Raw genomic sequence first — 18,555 nt, forward strand, 5'->3', positions numbered from 1 at the left:
TAGACAATTGATCAGTGGAATAGAATTGAGAATCCAGAAATGAACCCTCACCTCTATGGGCAACTGGTTTTTTGACAAACCTACCAAATAGATGTTACTGGAACAAAATAGCCTTTTCAACAAATGGTGCTTGGAGAACTGGATATCTATAACCAAAAGAATGAAAGAGGACCCCTATCTCACTCCCTATACAAGGATCAACTCAAAATGGACTGAAGACCTAAATATAAAGTCCAGGACCATAAAACTACTAGAAGAAAATGTAGGAACTATCTTAAAGACCTTGTGGTAGGTGGTGGTTTCTTGGACCTTACGTCTGAAACACAAACAACAACAACAACAAAAAATAAATTAAACATGCTTGAACTTCACAGGACTTTGTCAAAAGGGTGAGTGATTAGGGAAATTAATATCAAAGCTACAATGAGATATCATTTCACAACTATTAGAATGACCACTATTAAAAAGATGGAAAACTACAAATGTCGGAGAGTATGTGGAGAGATAAGAATGTTTATTCAGTGTTGGTGGGAATGTAGAATGGCACAGCCACTGTAGAGGACTGCTTGGTAGTTCCTACAGAAGTTGAATATAGACTTGCCACGTGACCCAGCAATGCCACCACTGGGTGTATACCCAGAAGAACTAAGGGCAGTGACACAAACAGACATCTGCACACAGATGTTCATAGCAACGCCATTCATGTTTGCCAAAAGATGGAAACAACCCATGTGTCCAGCGACCAGTGAATGGATAAACAAACTGTGGTATATACATATGATAGAATATTATGCAACTGTAAGAAGAAATGAAGTCTTGAAGCATATGAACATACATGAACCTGAAGGACATTATACTGAGTGAAGCAAACCAGACACAAAAGGACAAATAGTGTATGATGGCACTGCTATGAACTAAATATATTCTATAAACTCATGGAATTAATAACTTGAATATGGGTCACCAGAAAACTAGAACAAGGTTAGAGAATGGAAAGCTGAGGGTTAACTTGTGCAGAATTGGTAAAAAGAATGTGTGTTAATCTTTGGAATTGAATAGAAAAGGTGAAAGCACATCATAGTGTTTGTAACTATCAGTGCTATTATATGGATATGACAGTGGTTGAAAGGGAAAGTCTAAGGTCATGTATAGTCCTAGAAGGAAAGCTAAAAAATGTAACATGGAACTGTACAGCATAGTAAAACTTTTTGAAAGATATGAATATGGGGAATATTCCACATATAAGATTATTTTACTTTGAAACTCAACAAATGTATGTTAATATTATAAGATGTTACTATCAGACAAAATAAATATTATGCTAAGTGAAAGAAAACAGACCCAAAGTACTACATATTGTATGATTCCATTTATATAAAATGTAAATATAAATCAATTTATTAAGATGAAATTAGTGATTATGATTGTGTAGGGCTGGGGCAGCATAGAGGGATTGAGAGGTGACTGCTAAGGGGTGTAGAGTTTTTCTTTTTGGAGTAATGAAATTGTTCTAAAATTTTTTTGTAGTGATGAATGCACACATTGTGATTATACTGAAAGTCATTGATTATACACTTTGGATAGATTGTATGGTATGTGAATATATCTCAATAAAATTGCTTTCGGGGGGAATTGGATTTGGCTCAACTGATAGGGCATCTGCCTACCACATGGGAGGTCTAGGGCTCAAACCCAGGGCCTCCTGACCCATGTGGTGAGCTGGCACATGTGCAGTGCTGATACGCCCAAGGAGTGCCAAGCTGTGCAAGGAGTACATCCCGCAAGGAGAGCGGCCCCACGCAAAAAAAGCACAGCCTGACCAGCAGTGGCGCCGCACACAGCAAGATGACACAACAAAAAAGAGACACAGATTCCCGGTGCTGCTGACAAGAATGCAAGCGGACACAGAAGGACACACAGCGAATGGACACAGAGAGCAGACAACAGGGCAGGGGAAAAAGGGGAGACAAATACAAATAAATATTTTTAAAAAACAAAACAAAACTGCTTTAGGGAGCAGATGTAGCTCAAGTGGTTGAGTGCCTGCTTTCCATGTACGAGGTTCCTGGTTCAATCTCCTGAAAATAAAAAACTGCTTTAAAAAAATAAATAAATGTGCAAGGATAGCCATATATAGCAGGCATGTACAGAAGGGAAACAGAGTTTTGTGAGGTAATCAAGTTTTTGGTTGTTAGTTTCTTTTTATTATTATTATTGAAATAATGAAAATGCTCTAATAATGATTGAAGTGATTGCACAACTATGATTGTACTAATTACCATTGATTATACACTTGGGATGGATTGTATGCTTTATTCATATTATCAATAAAACTGATTTGTTTAAAAAAATTAAAAAGGGCAGCAGACTTGGCCCAGTGGTTAGGGCGTCCGTCTACCACATGGGAGGTCCGTGATTCAAACCCCAGGCCTCCTTGACCCGTGTGGAGCTGGCCCACACGCAGTGCTGATGCGCGCAAGGAGTGCCGTGCCACACAGGGGTGTCCCCCGCGCGGGGGAGCCCCACGCGCAAGGAGTGCACCCCGCGTAAAGAGAGCTGTCCAGCGCGAAAGAAAGTGCAGCCTGCTCAGGAATGGTGCCGCGCACATGGAGAGCTGACACAACAAGATGATGCAACAAAAAGAAACACAGATTCCCGTGCCGCTGACAACAGAAGCGGACAGAGAAGATGCAGCAAATAGACACAGAGAACAGACAACCGGGGTTGGTGGGGAAGGGGAGAGAAAGAAATAAATCTTAAAAAAAAAAATATTAAAAAGGAGCCAGATACAACGAATATCTATAGTTTGATTCCATTCATATAATGTTGAAATAGAAGGAACTAATCAATGCTCTTGGAAGTCTGCATAATGGTTATCCTTGGGAAGGTGATATCTGGAAGGGAGTATGACAGGGCCTTCTGGGATGCTGACAATATTTTTTCTTGATCTGAATTCTGACTCTGTATTCCATTTGTGAACGTTCAGTGACTTCTTTGCATTATACTTCAATTAAGTTCCTGAACCAAAAAGCTGAAACTCTAATAGTCAACTAGGGATGTGGTGACATCCTACACGGATGCCAACGGGCCAAATCTCAGGTATTTTGGTTTCCTGGATCTGGCCCCTACTCTGAAGATCTAGAGACCTCTCTGGTGACTTGTTCATGATAACACAAACATAAAAGGCCTGAGGCAGACAACAAAAGGTCAATTTGTTAACAAGGCAAAATAAAAGAAGTCTAGTGGCTAGATTAGCAATGTTTTGTAGTTTTCTAGTTTTCTGAGAGCTTTTTTTTAATCAGGGAGGAGTGATAGATTTTATCAAATGCCTTTTCTGTGTCAATTGAGATGATCAGGTAGGTTTTTGTTCTATTATTGTGTTGTATTACATTAATTGATTTTTATATTGAACCACCCATGAGTACTTGGGATTAATCCCACTTAATTATGGTATATAATTCTTTTCATGTGCTGTTGGATTCAGCTGGCTAGTATTTTGTTGAGGACTTTTGCATTTAAACTCATAAGGGATATTGGTCTATAATTCTTATGATATCTTTATCTGGCTCTGATACTAGAGTAATGTTGGTCTCACGTAATGAATTAGGAAGTGTTCCCTCATCTTTATTTTTTTTAGAAGCGTTTGAGCAGGATTGGTTTGATAAAATGTTTTTGGTAAAATTCACCAGTAAAGTCATCTGGTCCTAAGGTTTTCTTTGTTGGGAGGTTTTTGATTTCTGATTCAATCTCTTTACCTGTTAATGGTCTGTTGAGATCCTCTATTTCTTCTTGAGCTAGTGTAGGTAGTTCGTGTATTTACAAAAAGTTGTCCATTTCATCTAAGTTATCTAATTTATTGGTGTATGGTTGGTCACAGAATCCTCTTATAAAGCTTTTTTATTTCTGTGGAGTTAGTAGTCATGTCTCCTTTCCATTTTTTATTTTAGTTATTTGCATCCTCGCTTTTTCTTTGTCAGTCTAGCTAAAGTTTTGTCAATTTTATTGCTCTTTTAAAAGAACCAACTTTTGTTTTCATTGATTTTCTATTTTTAAAAATTCTCTATTTCATTTATCTCCTCTCAAATCTTTTTAGTTTCCTTCCTTTTGCCTTCTTTGGGTTTAATGTGCTTTTCTTTTTCTAGATCCTCCAGTTGTGACATTTGGTCTTATTTGAGATTGTTATTTTTATTTTGTTTTGTTTTTAAGTCGGTACTGGGAATTTAACCCAGGACCTCATATGTGCAAAGCAGGGACTCCACTACTGAGCTATACCTGCTCCCCTGTTTTGTTTTGTTTTTTTTAGTACAGGGGGTTGGGGATTGACCCAGGACCTCGTATATGGGAACTTGGAGCTCAACCACTGAGTCACATTGTCTCCCCTGAGTTGGTTTTTCATTTGTTTTGATTGTTGTTTGTTTTTGTTTTTTTTAGGAGGCACCTGGAATTGAACCCAGGACCTCCCATGTGGGAAACAGGTGCTCAACTGCTTGAACTGTATTTACTTCCTCCCCTGTTTTTACATTTTTAAAAAAAAGATTTATTTATTTATTTCTCCCTCCCCCACCTTGTTGTCACTCTCTGTGACCATTTGCTGTGCATTCTTCTGTGTCTGCTTGTCTTCTCCTTAGGAGGTACTGGGAACCAATCCTGGGACCTTGCAGAGTAGGAGAGAGGTACTCGATCCTTGCACCACCTCAGCTCTTTGGTCTGCTGCATCTCTTATTGTCTTTCCTCTGTGTCTCTTTTTGTTGCAGCATCTTGCTGCGCCAGCACCCCACTCAGGCCAGCTTGCCACACAGACCAGCATTCTGCATGGACCAGCTCTCTGCTTGGGTCAGCTTGCTGTGCAGCCAGCACTCTGTATGGGCCAGCTCGCCTTCACCAGAAGGCCCTGGGAATCAAACCCTGGACCTCCCATATGCTCAATGGGAGCCCAATTGCTTGAGCCACATCCACTTCCCTGTTCTTTTTTTTTTTTTTTTAAGATTTATTTTTATTTATTTCTCTTCCTTCTCCCCCTGTCCCACCCCATTGTCTGCTGTGTCCATTTGCTGTGTGTTCTTCTGTGTCCACTTACATTCTCATCAGGCGGCATGGGAATCTGTGTCTCTTTTTTGTTAAATCATCTTGCTGCGTCAGCTCTCCATGTGTGTGGCGTCACTCCTGGGTCAGCTGCACTTTTCGCTCCTTGCGGGGCGCACTCCTTGCACATAGAGCTCCCCTCCATGGTGTAGCATGGCACTCCTTGTGCACAGCAGCACTGCACGTGGGCCAGCTCACCACACGGGCCAGGAGGCCCTGGGTTCGAACCCTGGACCTCCTATATTGTAGGCGGACACTCTATCAGTTGAGCCACATCCACCTCCCTGTTCTTTTTTAATATAGGCATTTAGAGCTATAGCTTTCCCTCTCAGCACAGCCTTTGCTGCATCCCGTAACTTTTGGTATACTGTGTTTGAGTTTTCTATTGCCTCAAGATATTACCTAATTTCTCTTGTGCTTCCTTCGTTGACTTATTATTTTAAGAGTGCATCATGGGAAACAGATGTGGCTCAACCAATGGGGCTCCCATTTACCATATAGGAGGTCCAGGGTTCGATGCCCAGAGCCTCCTGGTGAGGGCGAGCTGGCTCATGTGGTGAGCTGGCCCACGCAGAATGCCGGCCCACACAGGAATGTCACCCTGTTCAGGAGTGCCACCCTTCATGGGAATGCGACCCTGCACGGGAAAGCTGCCCTGCACAGGAGTGCCGGCCAACAGAGAGAGCTGGCGCAGCAAGATGACGCAACAAGAGGCACAGAGGCAAGAAAATAAGAAGACATAGCAGAACAATGAGTTGAGGTGGTACAAGAGAGTAATCACCTTTCTCCCACTCTGGAAAGTCCCAGGATTGGTTTCCCGAGCTGCCTAATAAGAATACAGGCAGACACAGAAGAACACACAGAGAATGGACACAGCAGACAATGGGGGAAAACAGGACAGGGGGGTAGGGAGAAATTTTAAAAAATCTTTAAAAAAAAAAGGTGCATCATGCCCACTGTCACCATTGTTATTCAGTATTGTACTAGAAATTCCAGCTAGGGCAATTAGACAAGAAAAAAAATTTAAAGACATTCAAATAGGAAAAGAGAAAGTAAAACTCTCTTTGTGGATGACATGATCCTGTACTTAGAAGATCATGAAGTATTCACAACAAAGCTACTTGAGCTAATAAATGAGTTCAGCAAAGTGGTAGGATACAAGATCAACACGCAAAAATCAGTAATGTTTTGTACACTAGTACTGAACATTCTGAGGAGGAAATCAGGAGGAAAATTCCATTTTCAGTAGCAACAAGAAGACTTAAATACCTAAGAATTAATTTAACCAAGAAAGTACAGGACCTATATGCAGAAAACTATAAAACAATGCTAAATTAAAAAAAAAAAGACCTAAACAAATGGAAATAAATTCTGTGTTCATGGATTTGAAGAATAAATATCATGAAGATGTCAATCTTATCCAAACTGATTTATAGACTCAATGCAATACCAATCAAAATTCCAACAGCTTACTTTATAGAATTAGAAAAGGCAATTACCAAATTTATTTGGAAGGGAAAGTGCACCCAAATAGACAAAAGCATTTTTTAAAAAGAAGAGCAATATGGGAGGAATATCACATGACCTTAAAACATGTTACAAAGCTACAGTAGTCAAAACAGCATGGTACTGGTATAAAGATAAACACATCAATCAGTGGAATAGAATTGAGTACCCAGAAATAAACTTTCACCTATACAGTCAATTGGTTTTTGACAAACCTACCAAGTTAATGTTAATGGGACAAAAGAGCCTCTTCATCGAATGGTGCTTGGAGAACTGGATATCTATAACCAAAAGAATGAAAGAGGACCCCTATCTCACTCCCTGTATAAGAATCAATGCAAAATGGATCAAAGACCTAAATATAAAAGTCAGGACTATAAAACGAGTAGAAGAAAATTTAGGGAAACATCTTCAAGATCTTGTGGTGGTGGTGGTTTCTTGGACCTTACACCCAAAGCACATGCAACAAAAGAAAAAATAGATAAATGGGACCTTCTCTAAATTAAACACTTTTGCACCTCATAGGACTTCATCAAAAGGGTGAAAAGACAGCCAACTAAATGGGAGAAAATATTTAGAAATCACGTACCTGATAAGAGTTTAATACCCAGGATATATAAAGATATGTTACAACCCAACAATAAAAAGACAAAAGGCCTGATTTAACAATGGGCAGAAGACTTGAATAGATATTTGTCCAAAGAAGAAATACAAATGGCAAAAAAATACGTGAAGAAATGCTCAACATCACTAATGATTAGGGAAATGCAAACCAAAACTACAATGAGATATCATTTCACACCTATCAGAAAGGCCACTATTAAAAAGGCAAAGAACTACAAATGTTGGAGAGGATGTGGAGAGATAGAAGCACTTATTCACTGTTGGTGGAAATGCAGAATAGTACCACCACTGAAGAGGACTGTTTGGCAGTTCCTAAAAAAGTTGAATACAGAGTAGCCACGTGACCCTGCAGTACCACTACTGGGTGGTGTCACTGAGAGCAGTGACACGAACAGACATCTGCACACCAATGTTTATAATGACATTATTCACAATTGCCAAAAGTTAGAAACAACCCAGGTGTCCATCAACGGAACAATGGATAAACAAACTGTGGTGTATTCACACGATGGAGTATTACGCAGCTGTAAGAAGAAATGAAGTCTTAAAGCACATGACAACATGGATGAACCTGGAGGACATTATGTAGAGTGAAGCAAGCCAGACACAAAAGGACAAATACTATATGATTGCATTACTATGAGCCAAATATATCGTGTAACATATTGTATGATTTTTAAAAATTTTATAGGTATCCAGTACATTTAATTGAGAAGTGTAAAAAAGGAAAAAAAAGATAAGCCATCTGGGCTTTCTCTGGAACTTTTCTGCCAGAGTCTCTTTCCACAAAGGCCATCAAGCTGCAGAGCATGAGCCAGGGCATCTTGGTTGCCATGCCTAGAGAACAAGATCAGCCTAGGAGATGCAAGGGGGAGAGTCCTGGTGATGATTGATGGTCCCATGATATCAATCAGAGTCTTAAAAAAAAAAAAGAGTGTATTGTTTAATTTCCACATATTTATGAAATTTTCAATTTCCCGTCTGTTATTGATTCCTAGCTTCATTCCACTGTAGTTTGAGAAGATGCATTGTATGATGTCAATGTTTTTTTATTTATTTATACTTGTTTTGTGAACTAAGATATGGTCTATCCTGGAGAATCAATCTTGTGCACTTGAGAAGAATATGTATTCTGCTGTTGTTGGGAGAAGTGTTCTGTATATATGTCTGCTAGAATAGCGTTCAAGTTTTCTGTTTCCTTTTTTTTTTTGAGATACTGGGGGCTGGGGATTGAACTCGGGACTTTGTATTATGTGGGAAGCTGGCACTGAACCTCTGAGTCTCATTGGCCCCCCTAAGTTGGTTTTTTCATTTGTTTTGCTTGTTATTTGTTTTTATTTTTTCTAGGTGGCATCAGGAAATGAATGTGGGACCTCCCATGTGGAAAGCAGGGGCTCAACTGCTTGAGCCACATCTGCTCCCCGTTTCCATATAGATTTTCTGTCTAGATGTTCTATTCATTACTGAAAGTACTGTATTGACGTCTCCTCCTATTAATGTGGAATCTTCTATTTCTCCCTTCAAATCTGTCAATATTTGCTTCATATATTTTTGGACCCTGCCGTTAGATGCTTATATATTTATAATTGTGTCTTCTTGTTGAATTGACCCCTTTATGAGCATATCATGACCTTCTTTGCTCTCATAACAGTTTTTGACTTAAAGTCTACTTTATCAGACATTAGTATAGCTACACAGCTCTCTGTGGTTACTATTTGCATGGTGTACTTTCTGCCAACCTTTCACTTTTTTTTTTTTTTAAGATTTTTTTATCTTCCCCCTTCCCCTCCTCCTGCCCTGCTATTTTTGCTATCTGTGTTGTCTTCTCATTTTCTCTCCTCTAGGATTCACTGGGATTTGATCCTGGAGATCTCTGATGTGGAGAGCAGCTCCCTGTCAATTGGGCCACCCAGTTCCTGATTTCTGCTGCGCTCCACCTTGACTCTCCCCTTGTCTCTCTTTTGACGCATCATCATCTTGTTGCATGACTCACTTGTGTGGGCACTGGCAGACCACGTGGGCACTTGCATGGGCACTGGCTCACCACGTGGGCATGCTTTCTCTTCTCTTTCACCAGGAGGCCCCAGGGATCGAACCCGGGTCCTCCCATATGGTAGGCAGAAACTCTATCTCTTGAACCACATCCGCTTCCCAACCTATCCCTTTCAACTTACTAATGGCTTTGAATTAAAAATGAGTCTCTTGTAAACAACCAGATTGTCATGACTTTTTTTTTAATTCATTCTGCCACTCTCTGCCTTTTGACTGGAGAACTAACTTAAATTTACATTTCAAGTAACTACTGATACTGCAGGACTTTCTTCTATCATTTTACTATTTGATCTTTGTCACTCATATCTTTTTTGTCCCTCAATTCTTATGTTAATATTTACTTTCACATTTATTTGATTTTTTTCAGTGTACCATTTTAAGACTTCTCGTTTCTTTCTGTGTATATTTTTCAAATATTTCTTTGTGGTTACCAGGAGACTTAATTTTAATATCCTAAATCTGTAACAGTCCTGTTTTATTTGATACCAACTTAACTTCAATAGCATACACATATACTGTTACTTTCTCCATCTGTTCCTCCACCTCTTTGCTGTACTTGTTTCAAGTGAAGTCTTTATACATGTTATGTCCAAAACCATAGTTTATTATTCTTTTTATGCATTTGCATTTTATAACTGGTAAGAAGTAAATAGTGGAGTTATGTACCCCAAATACAATAAAATAGTGCATTTATAATTACCCACATTTACCTATACTGGAGGTCTTTATTTCTTTCTGCCACTTTGATCCACTGCCTAGTATCCTTTCCTTTCACTTTGTTTTTTGTTTTTTTTTTAAGATTTATTTTATTTATTTCTCTCCCCTTCCTGCCCCCCCCCCACCCCAGTTGTCTGTTCTCTGTGTCCATTTGCTGCATGTTCTTCTTTTTGTCCACTTCTGTTGTTGTCAGTGACATGGGAATCTGTGTTTCTTTTTGTTGCATCACCTTGCTGCGTCAACTCTCCACGTGTGTGTCGCCATTCCTGGGCAGGCTGCACTTTCTGTCGCACTGGGTGGCTCTCCTTACGGGGCGCACTCCTTGTGCATGGGGCTCCCCTGCATGGGGGGCATCCCTGCGTGGCACGGCACTCCTTGCGTGCATCAGCACTGCGCATGGGCCAGCTCCACATGGGTCAAGGAGGCCCAGGGTTTGAACCGTGGACCTCCCATGTGGTAGATGGATGCCCTATCCACTGGGCCAAGTGTGCTTCCCCCCTTTCACTTTGAAGAACTCCCTTCAACATTGCTTGTGGAGCAAGTCTAGTGGTGATGAACTCCCTCACCTTGTGTTTATCTGTGAATGGAATAACTTAACCTTTTCCTTATTTTTGAAAGACATTCTCACTGGCTGTAAAATTGGTTGGTAATTATTTTCTTTCAGTACTCAAAATATTTTATCCCACTACCTTCTTGCTCCATTGTTTCTTGCCCCCTTGTACATAACATTTTGCTTTTCTCTTGAAGCTTTTAAACACTACAGACATTTTTAAAATTCCACTCTCCTTCCCCAAGATTTGTCTGCTTGTCTTCTTTAGGAGGCACTGGTAGTGAACCTGGAACCTCTCATGTGGAAAGCAGGCACCCAATTGCTTGAATCACATCTGCTGCCCCTCTTGCAGCTTTCAGAACTCTCTCCTTGTCCTTGGCCTTTGAGAGTTCGACTACTATGTGTCTGGGCATTGTTCTCTTCAAGTTTATCCTGTTTGGGGTTCATCAACCTTCTTGAATGTTCATATCCATGTCTTTTGTTAAATTTTGGAAGTTTTCTGTCATTATTTTTCTGAATATTCCTTCTGCACATTTCTTTTTCTTCTCCTTCTAGGACTCTCATATGTACACAGGCGTGCATGATGGTGTGCCACAGGTCCTTCTGCCTCTGTTTGCTTTAAAAAAATTTTTTTTCCTGCTCCTCGGTCTGTATCATTTCAATTGTCTTGTCCTCAAGTTCACTGGTTGTTTCTTCTACTAGCTCCAATCTACTGCTGAAACCCTCTCGGGAATCTTTCAATTCAGGTATTGTGGTATTCAACTACAGAATCTGTCTGGCTCTTTTTAAACATTTCTTTCTCTATTGAGATTTTCCTACTTTTCCTACATTGTTTCTTGATATCCTTTAGTTTTTTCTCTGAGAGTTCCTTTATCTCCTTGAGCATATTAAAGATCATTCTTTTCCTTTCTTTAAAAAAATATTTTATTACGAAAGTTGTGAGTTTATGAAACAATCATGCACATGTGTAGAGTTCCCATACAACACCCCCCTGCCCCACCAATATACCACACTGCTGTGGAACATTTGTTCAAGATCATGAGACAATATCATCATTGAAGATCCATTTTCAAAAAGTCTTTGCATGGTTATGTCCAAAGTCTGGTCTTCTTCCTTGATGATTTCTGGATATTTACCTTGTTCCTTTGGATGGGCCGTTTCCTATTTCTTTGTTTGACTTGTCATCGTTTGTTGCACACTGGACATTTTAATATTTTAAAGTGTTAACTTTGGGATTTAGTTCCTAAGCTGTCTGTTCCTTAAAATTTGTACCCAGCTATTTATAGGACACAGATTTCCTTGAGAGGAAATCTTTGAGAGGCGCTAACATAAACAAACAAACCAATGCAGAAAACACCTTTACAGTCTTTGCAAGTTAGCTCTGCATTGGCTGGTGCTCTACTTTGACGTGTAGTCCTGTCCTCCAGAAGATCAGCCTGCGGTGGATGTGACCTCCCAGCCTGGAGCACCGTGCTTCCTGGCCTGTGCCAGGCCTAGGCTGGGGATGCACAAGTGTGAGTCGTCTCAGTTGCTGTTCCGGAGTCACCCACTGAAATCCTCCCTGGGGATCAGTGGAACCACCACAGATCCCTCACCTCCAGCCTCACTCAGGGCCTTCTGTCCTTTTTTTTCTTTAGCAGCAGGAGAATTTAATGTAAGGCAGAAGTACACGCTCAAGAAGACGGGAGTGTGGGCCTGCTCACACGCATTGCACAAGTCGCGCCTTCAGGGCTGGGAGTGCTGCTGTATTGAGGCTGGGCTCCCCCCTTCTCCGCTCCCATGTGAATTAGGGCGAATTAACATTCTCATTGGTCTGCCTTATGCAAAAGAGGGATTGAAAACTACAAATTTTTTAAAAAAGATTATTTATCCCCCCTTCCCTCCCCCAAACAACAACTTTCTAATGGCTCCATATTCTATTCCTCCGAGTGGGGACTGTCAGTGGAGCATGCAGTGGTCGGGTGATGGGGCCCTGTTGTCATCTCATGTCTTCTGGCATTAGGCCTTGAGGATCCTCTGCTCTCCCACTGGCTGGTCAGCTCACCCATTCCTGGGGTCCTCAGGGGCAGTTCAAGCCTTCTCCCCACTTGGGCCTCCAAAGCTATGCCACTTCCCTTTCTCCTAACAGATGACCTTGTCTCCCAGGCCTCTAAGAAATAAAACCATCATGTGGGAACTCCCTTGCCTTCCTCCTTACCTACGTGTGCCCACACTCAGAGGCACGGTGCCCAGTGGGCGTGGAGTCAGGATTTGCAGAATGGCTCAAGACCAGGTATTTCCAAGAGTCATTTCAGGGGAGGTACATGGAGTAGAGTAGAGTGTTCAGCCCAGATCTGGCTGAGTGACCTGGGCTAATTCCCTCCCCCCTCAGGTGTCTGAGTGGCTGCTCTTGGAAGATCCATAGTGACTCTACTGCATCCTTTGCTGTACTAGCTACACCCTCCCCGTGTCCTGACCCAGGACCAGTCCTCACTTGGTGCTGTCGCCCACACCCTTTGACTCTGCAGAAGTTGCTGCTCCCTAACTCAGGAAACACAGATGGGTGCTTCTATTTTTAAGAGGCCCTGAGAAGGAGGTAGGTGGAGAGGGGAAGGCTCGAAGCTTCCAACTGATCTGCCAGAGTTTCCAGGACTCCAGAATACTTTTCTTTCCCTTTCTCCAAAGCTGAGGTTTCACCAGCCCCAGGCACAGCATATGAGAAGGGGAAAGGCATCTGGGAGAAGCTGAGAGAACCAGGCGCACCTAAACCCAGACAGGGGGTTGACTGTGCCTCTAGATGGCTCAAAGGACCCCACCCCCACCCCACTGCTAGCTGGCCCTGGTCTCCCAGGGCTGCCACAGTCACCATCAGCCCAGAGGTGACACCCACATCAGTGGGGGGGGGGGGGTGCTCTGAGATAAGAGTAGGGAGATCGGGGCTTTGGATCTGGCTTGGTTACTTCCTTGAGTGACCTCTGGCTAGAGTCTTCTCTTCTCTAGGACTGTTTCTCATCTCTTCAGTGGATTCACTTGATTGTCTAATGCCCTGCCATTCTAGGACTCTGAACCATCATACCAAAAACAACAGCGGACAAAGCACAGCACAGCACAGCACAAAAGGTCCACTAGAGACAGAGCCCTCAGAAATGGGTGTGGGGTTTAAAGACATCCTTGGCTTCAGTTCAAAGCAATTGCTATTTATTGAGGGGCTGCTAAGTGCAAGCACCATGCGCACGCATAGATGTAAAGCCCAGGAGTCAGGAGACTGAGATTCTAGTTCCAGCTTAGCTTTTAATTCACTATGTGACCTTGGCTTCAAACTTGAGCATATCCAGGATGCAAATTACCTGGTGGTCTTGTTTAAACACAGATTTCTGGATTAGCAGTTCTGGTGTGGGGTTCAAGAATTTGCATTTCTGGGAAACGGACTTGGCCCAGTGGTTGGGGCGTCCGTCTACCACATGGGAGGTCCGCGGTTCAAACCCCGGGCCTCCTTGACCCGTGTGGAGCTGGCCCATGCGCAGTGCTGATGCGCGCAGGGAGTGCCCCCCCACGCAGGGGTGTCCCCTGTGTAGGGGAGCCCCATGCGCAAGGAGTGCGCCCATGAGGAGAGCCGCCCAGCGTGAAAGAAAGTGCAGCCTGCCCAGGAATGGTGCCGCCCACACTTCCCGTGCTGCTGACGACAACAGAAGCGGACAAAGAAACAAGACGCAGCAAAAAGACACAGAAAACAGACAACCGGGGGAGGGGGGGGGATTAAATAAATAAATAAATCTTTAAAAAAAAAAAGAAGAATTTGCTTTTCTATCCAATTCCCAAGTGATGCTAATAGTCTGGTCCAGGGTCCTCACTTTGGGAACCCCTGGTCTACTTACTTCCCTTCTCCGACCTGAATTTCCTAGCCCTCAACTGAGAGCATCACCCTGGCTCTGCCTACCCCCTCCCAAGGAGTACTGTGGTGCTCACGTTTAAAAAGGTATGAATAATTAAATGTCTCAGTTGGTTGGGACCTCAAGTTACCTCTTTTAACGGGAGTGGAAACTGAGGACGAGAGAAGGCACAGGCCAAGGTCACATCATCCAGTTGAAGGTGAAAGATCAGGAGCTAGAATGTAAGTAGGCACTACCCTTCTCCTGGGCTCCCTCAGCCTGAAGGAGGGGCTTTTAACATCTTGTCTTTCAGATGAACTGACTCCTCAGGGTATTTGTGGCAGCAGCTGTAAGTGCCCTGCCTGTATCCCTAGGTGTTCACCTTTTCTGTGCATGCTGATGCGACAGCTCACAAGTACCCATCACTGTGACTTTGCCTGAGAAGTTTCTCTGACCTCAGAGGCCCTCGGCCTGGCGTGTGTGCAGGTCAGGACAGAAATGCCAGCATTAACGTCCACTCCACCTTGCAGATCCCAGCCAACAACTGCTGGATACACACCCCAGCTCCCTCACTCCTTAGCTGGGACAACTTTGAGGACCATTCTACACTGTTTCCCAGAAGTCCTCAGTAGAATTGAGCCCCAGCTGCCTACAGCAGAAACCTGCCTGCTAACACACCTTTTGCTGGCTTCATTCCCTTCCTTGTTGCACTTTCCAATGCCTCTAGAGGTGCTTCCTTGGACCACCTCTCAAATAAACCATTTGTCTCAACTCCTTGTTTTAGGGTCTGCTCCTGGGGGAACCAGCCTCAGACAGTACAACAACAACGATGATGATGATGACGATGACAATAATGGTAGCTGCCGTTTATTGAACACCAACTATATGCAAGATATTGTACACATGTGACCTCTCTGATCCTCATGACGACACTTCCAAGTGAGTATTATCCTCTGTGTCATGGCTTAGGTCACTCAGGTTCAGAGAGGGGAGGAGGCCTGACCAAGAACTTTCTGCTGGGAGCTTCCAATCCACAAGTGGGACCCAGGGAGATCAGACTCTACGTCAGTGCCTGGTAGGACTGGGACTCAAGGTTCTCTCCCTGAGACCCAGCTCTTGAGGGGTCGTGCCCAGAGGAAAGGCTATGCAGGGCAGCAGGATACCACACCTTTGGCCCTGACACTGGCCCCATGGCAGCCACCACTAGCAGTGACAGCAGTGGGACATTGATGAAGAAGGAGTCAGAGTTGGAGGGGAAGATCAGGCAAATACCTTACAGTGACTGCAACTGTCAGGCGTCTTTGTGGTTACTCTTAAGAATTCCCAGGGGGATCCTGTGAGAAGGATAATTTCCTGCTTGTGTAGAGCTCAGGGCCATCGTCTTTTGGACAAAAATGGGACTCCATTTTGTAATAATAGGCTGGTGAAGCTGAGCAATGTTTAGGCAGCACCTAATACATTTCTAATGGTTTGTGTGGACAGAATATGGTCTTTGTTTATGACAAAGTGCCATGTTCTACTTTAGTTTTAAGTTTCGAAGCATGTTTCCATGGTAAATATTTTTGTTATATAAATAGAAAGCTATTTGGGTAATAATGAAGTCATATACTCATGTAGAGTAAAATAAGTTCCCTTGATGGAACTCAGCGTCTCACACTGGGCCCATTTTCCCTGGTGGGAGCCTTAACTGTGTCACTAACTCCACACCTGGCCTCGGTTTCCTCATGTGAGACAAGCGAGGTCCCATGCTCTCCAAGGTGCCAGGTTTGGCGGGGCCTGTGGTTCTCCCTCGGGGCTACTTAGCATATCTAGGCAAGTTCCTGCCCCGGTCTAGCCTGGAAGCAGATCTGTAATCGAGCCTGCAGGGTCACTGTGACAGGCACAGCCTGTAAATCTCAGCTGGGGAAGCAGCTCAGGGAGATAAATTGTTCTGCAGCTGGCTCTTCCTTGAGCTCCAGGAACAGCTTGTCGCTGGGGTAACACGGAGAGAGGAGGGAGCTGGCAAAGCCATTCCCCAGCAATGAGATACCCATTGCGGGGGGCGAGGGGGGTACATGAGGACTCAGGCCACCTCTGGAGGGGAAGGAACGGGTGCAGAACAGGATGACAAATAAAATGCTGATTTGGTCAGAATTAATACATTTTCATAGTGTTTACATGCCTCTTTCCTCCACTAGATTCTGAGGCCAGAGACTGCATCTGAATCATCTTCGTATGTCCAGAAATTGGCAAAGAGTAGGCATCACTGAATACAAATAGTAGAAAATAAAAGTGATAACAGATTAAGCTTTTACACTGTGCTAGGCTCTGTGCTTATTGCTTTATTTTTACAGAGTTATCATTTATTTATTCTCCCCCCTCGTTGTTTACACTCACTGTCTGCTCTGTGTCCATGTGCTATGTGCTTTCTGTGTCTGCTCACTTTCTCTTTAGGAGGCCCTGGGAACCGAACCTGGTACCTCCCAAGTGGGAGATAGGTGCTCAGTCGCTTGAGCCACCTCAGCTCCCTGCTTTTGTTGAGTCCCTAATTATCTTTCCTCTTTGCATCTCCTTTGTTGGGTCATCTTGTTGCATCAGCTCGCTGTGCCAGCCCATCATGCCAGCTTACTGTTTTTTGCTCATCTTTTCCAGGGGACACTGGGATCAGAGCCCAGGACTTCCTATATGGTAGGTGGGAGCTCAATCGCTTGAGCCACATTTGCTTCCCTTATTGTTTTAATGTTTTATTTACTCCACACAATAATCCCAGGAAATACTTTCATGAAATAACTGAGAAAATATCTCTTCAGCACAGAGATGTTAAATAATTTGCCCAGCTAGTAAGTGGCTGAGCCAGCAATTAAGCCAACTCTGTGAAATGATCAGTATGTAGTGATGACAGCCATGAAAGCTTATTGCAGGAGACACCTGTCCCAGGGACTAAAGGAGGATGTAACATAGGATGGGCAGGAGTCTACCGGGTAGCTCATGGGGAGAAGGGAATTCCTGGATGAAAGAACATCATGTGCAAAGACAAACGATTGTCTGATTGAAGAACGATGAGACATTTTGGAAGACTGAAGTATAGAGGGGATGGTTGGGAGGTGAATTTGGGGAGGGAGGCAGGACCCAGATCATGATGAGCCTCAAGTGACAAGCTGATGAGCACAAGATCTATCCAGTGGCAAGGGCAGCCACTGATGGGTTTTAAGCAGGGCAGTGACATGGTCAGGTATGGGGACCACACAGCCTGTCACTCGCTCTCTGATCTAGGGTGAGCCACTTCCCCTCTTGGAATCTGTTTTAATCTGTAAACTAGATGTGATCATTTCTGCCCTATTCTGCCTCCTAGGACTTGAGATGCAAGGATTCTGTAAACTGTGAAAGGCTTTACAAATGCAGATTGATGGTATGGAAAGCAGTGAACAAACAGGTGTGAATTTAGCCAGTTGGTTTTTACATAGAAGCCACCAGATTTACTTCAGCTTTCATTTATTGTTTCCTTTTTAAAGATTTATTTATTTTATTTATTTCTCTCCTTCAACCCCCCGCCCCAGTTGTCTGTTCTCTGTGTCTATTGGCTGCGTGTTCTTTGTCCGCTTCTGTTGTTGTCAGTGGCACGGGAATCTGTGTTTCTTTTTGTTGTGTCATCTTGTTGTGTCAGCTCTCCATGTGTGCGGCGCCATTCCTGGGCAGGCTGCACTTTCTTTCATGCTGGGCGGCTCTCCTTATGGGGTGCACTCCTTGCGCGTGGGGCTCCCCTACACGGGGGACACCCCTGCGTGGCACGGCACTCTTTGCGTGCATCAGCACTGCACATGGGCCAGCTCCACATGGGTCAAGGAGGCCCGGGGTTTGAACCGCGGACCTCCCATGTGGTAGACGGACCCCCTAACTACTGGGCCAAGTCTGCTTCCCTCATTTATTATTAATAAAAACTATGACATTTGCAGATGTTTTGCTACTATCTCACTGCCATTATCTCACTTGAGTATCCCCAAAACTTTTGGGTTAGATATAATTATTCCCATTTTACAACTGAGGAATAGAGAGGTGACATGATCTGCCTAAGCCACACAGGTCAAAAAGGCCACATTGAGACATAAACTATTCATAAACTATTTTTGTGTGGTTTTTTTTTTGATATTAATAAAATTTTAAATGTGGTAATATATATAAAACTTGCCAGTTAAACCA

The 18,555-nt window shown here is 43.2% G+C and overlaps 1 long non-coding RNA gene across 1 annotated transcript in view; it reads left to right on the top strand.

Moving 5' to 3' along the window:
* The window catches only part of LOC139439618 (uncharacterized), a 31,320-nt gene extending 14,688 nt beyond the window's left edge, over nt 1-16,632 (top strand). The window contains exons 3-4 of the long non-coding RNA XR_011649564.1: nt 15,164-15,318; nt 16,557-16,632. This is a non-coding gene — a long non-coding RNA (uncharacterized lncRNA). The remainder of the gene's footprint in view (nt 1-15,163; nt 15,319-16,556) is intronic.
* The last annotated feature ends 1,923 nt before the right edge of the window (nt 16,633-18,555 follow it).

Source organism: Dasypus novemcinctus, chromosome 9, assembly GCF_030445035.2.
Source record: "Dasypus novemcinctus isolate mDasNov1 chromosome 9, mDasNov1.1.hap2, whole genome shotgun sequence".
Lineage (NCBI taxonomy): Eukaryota > Metazoa > Chordata > Mammalia > Cingulata > Dasypodidae > Dasypus > Dasypus novemcinctus.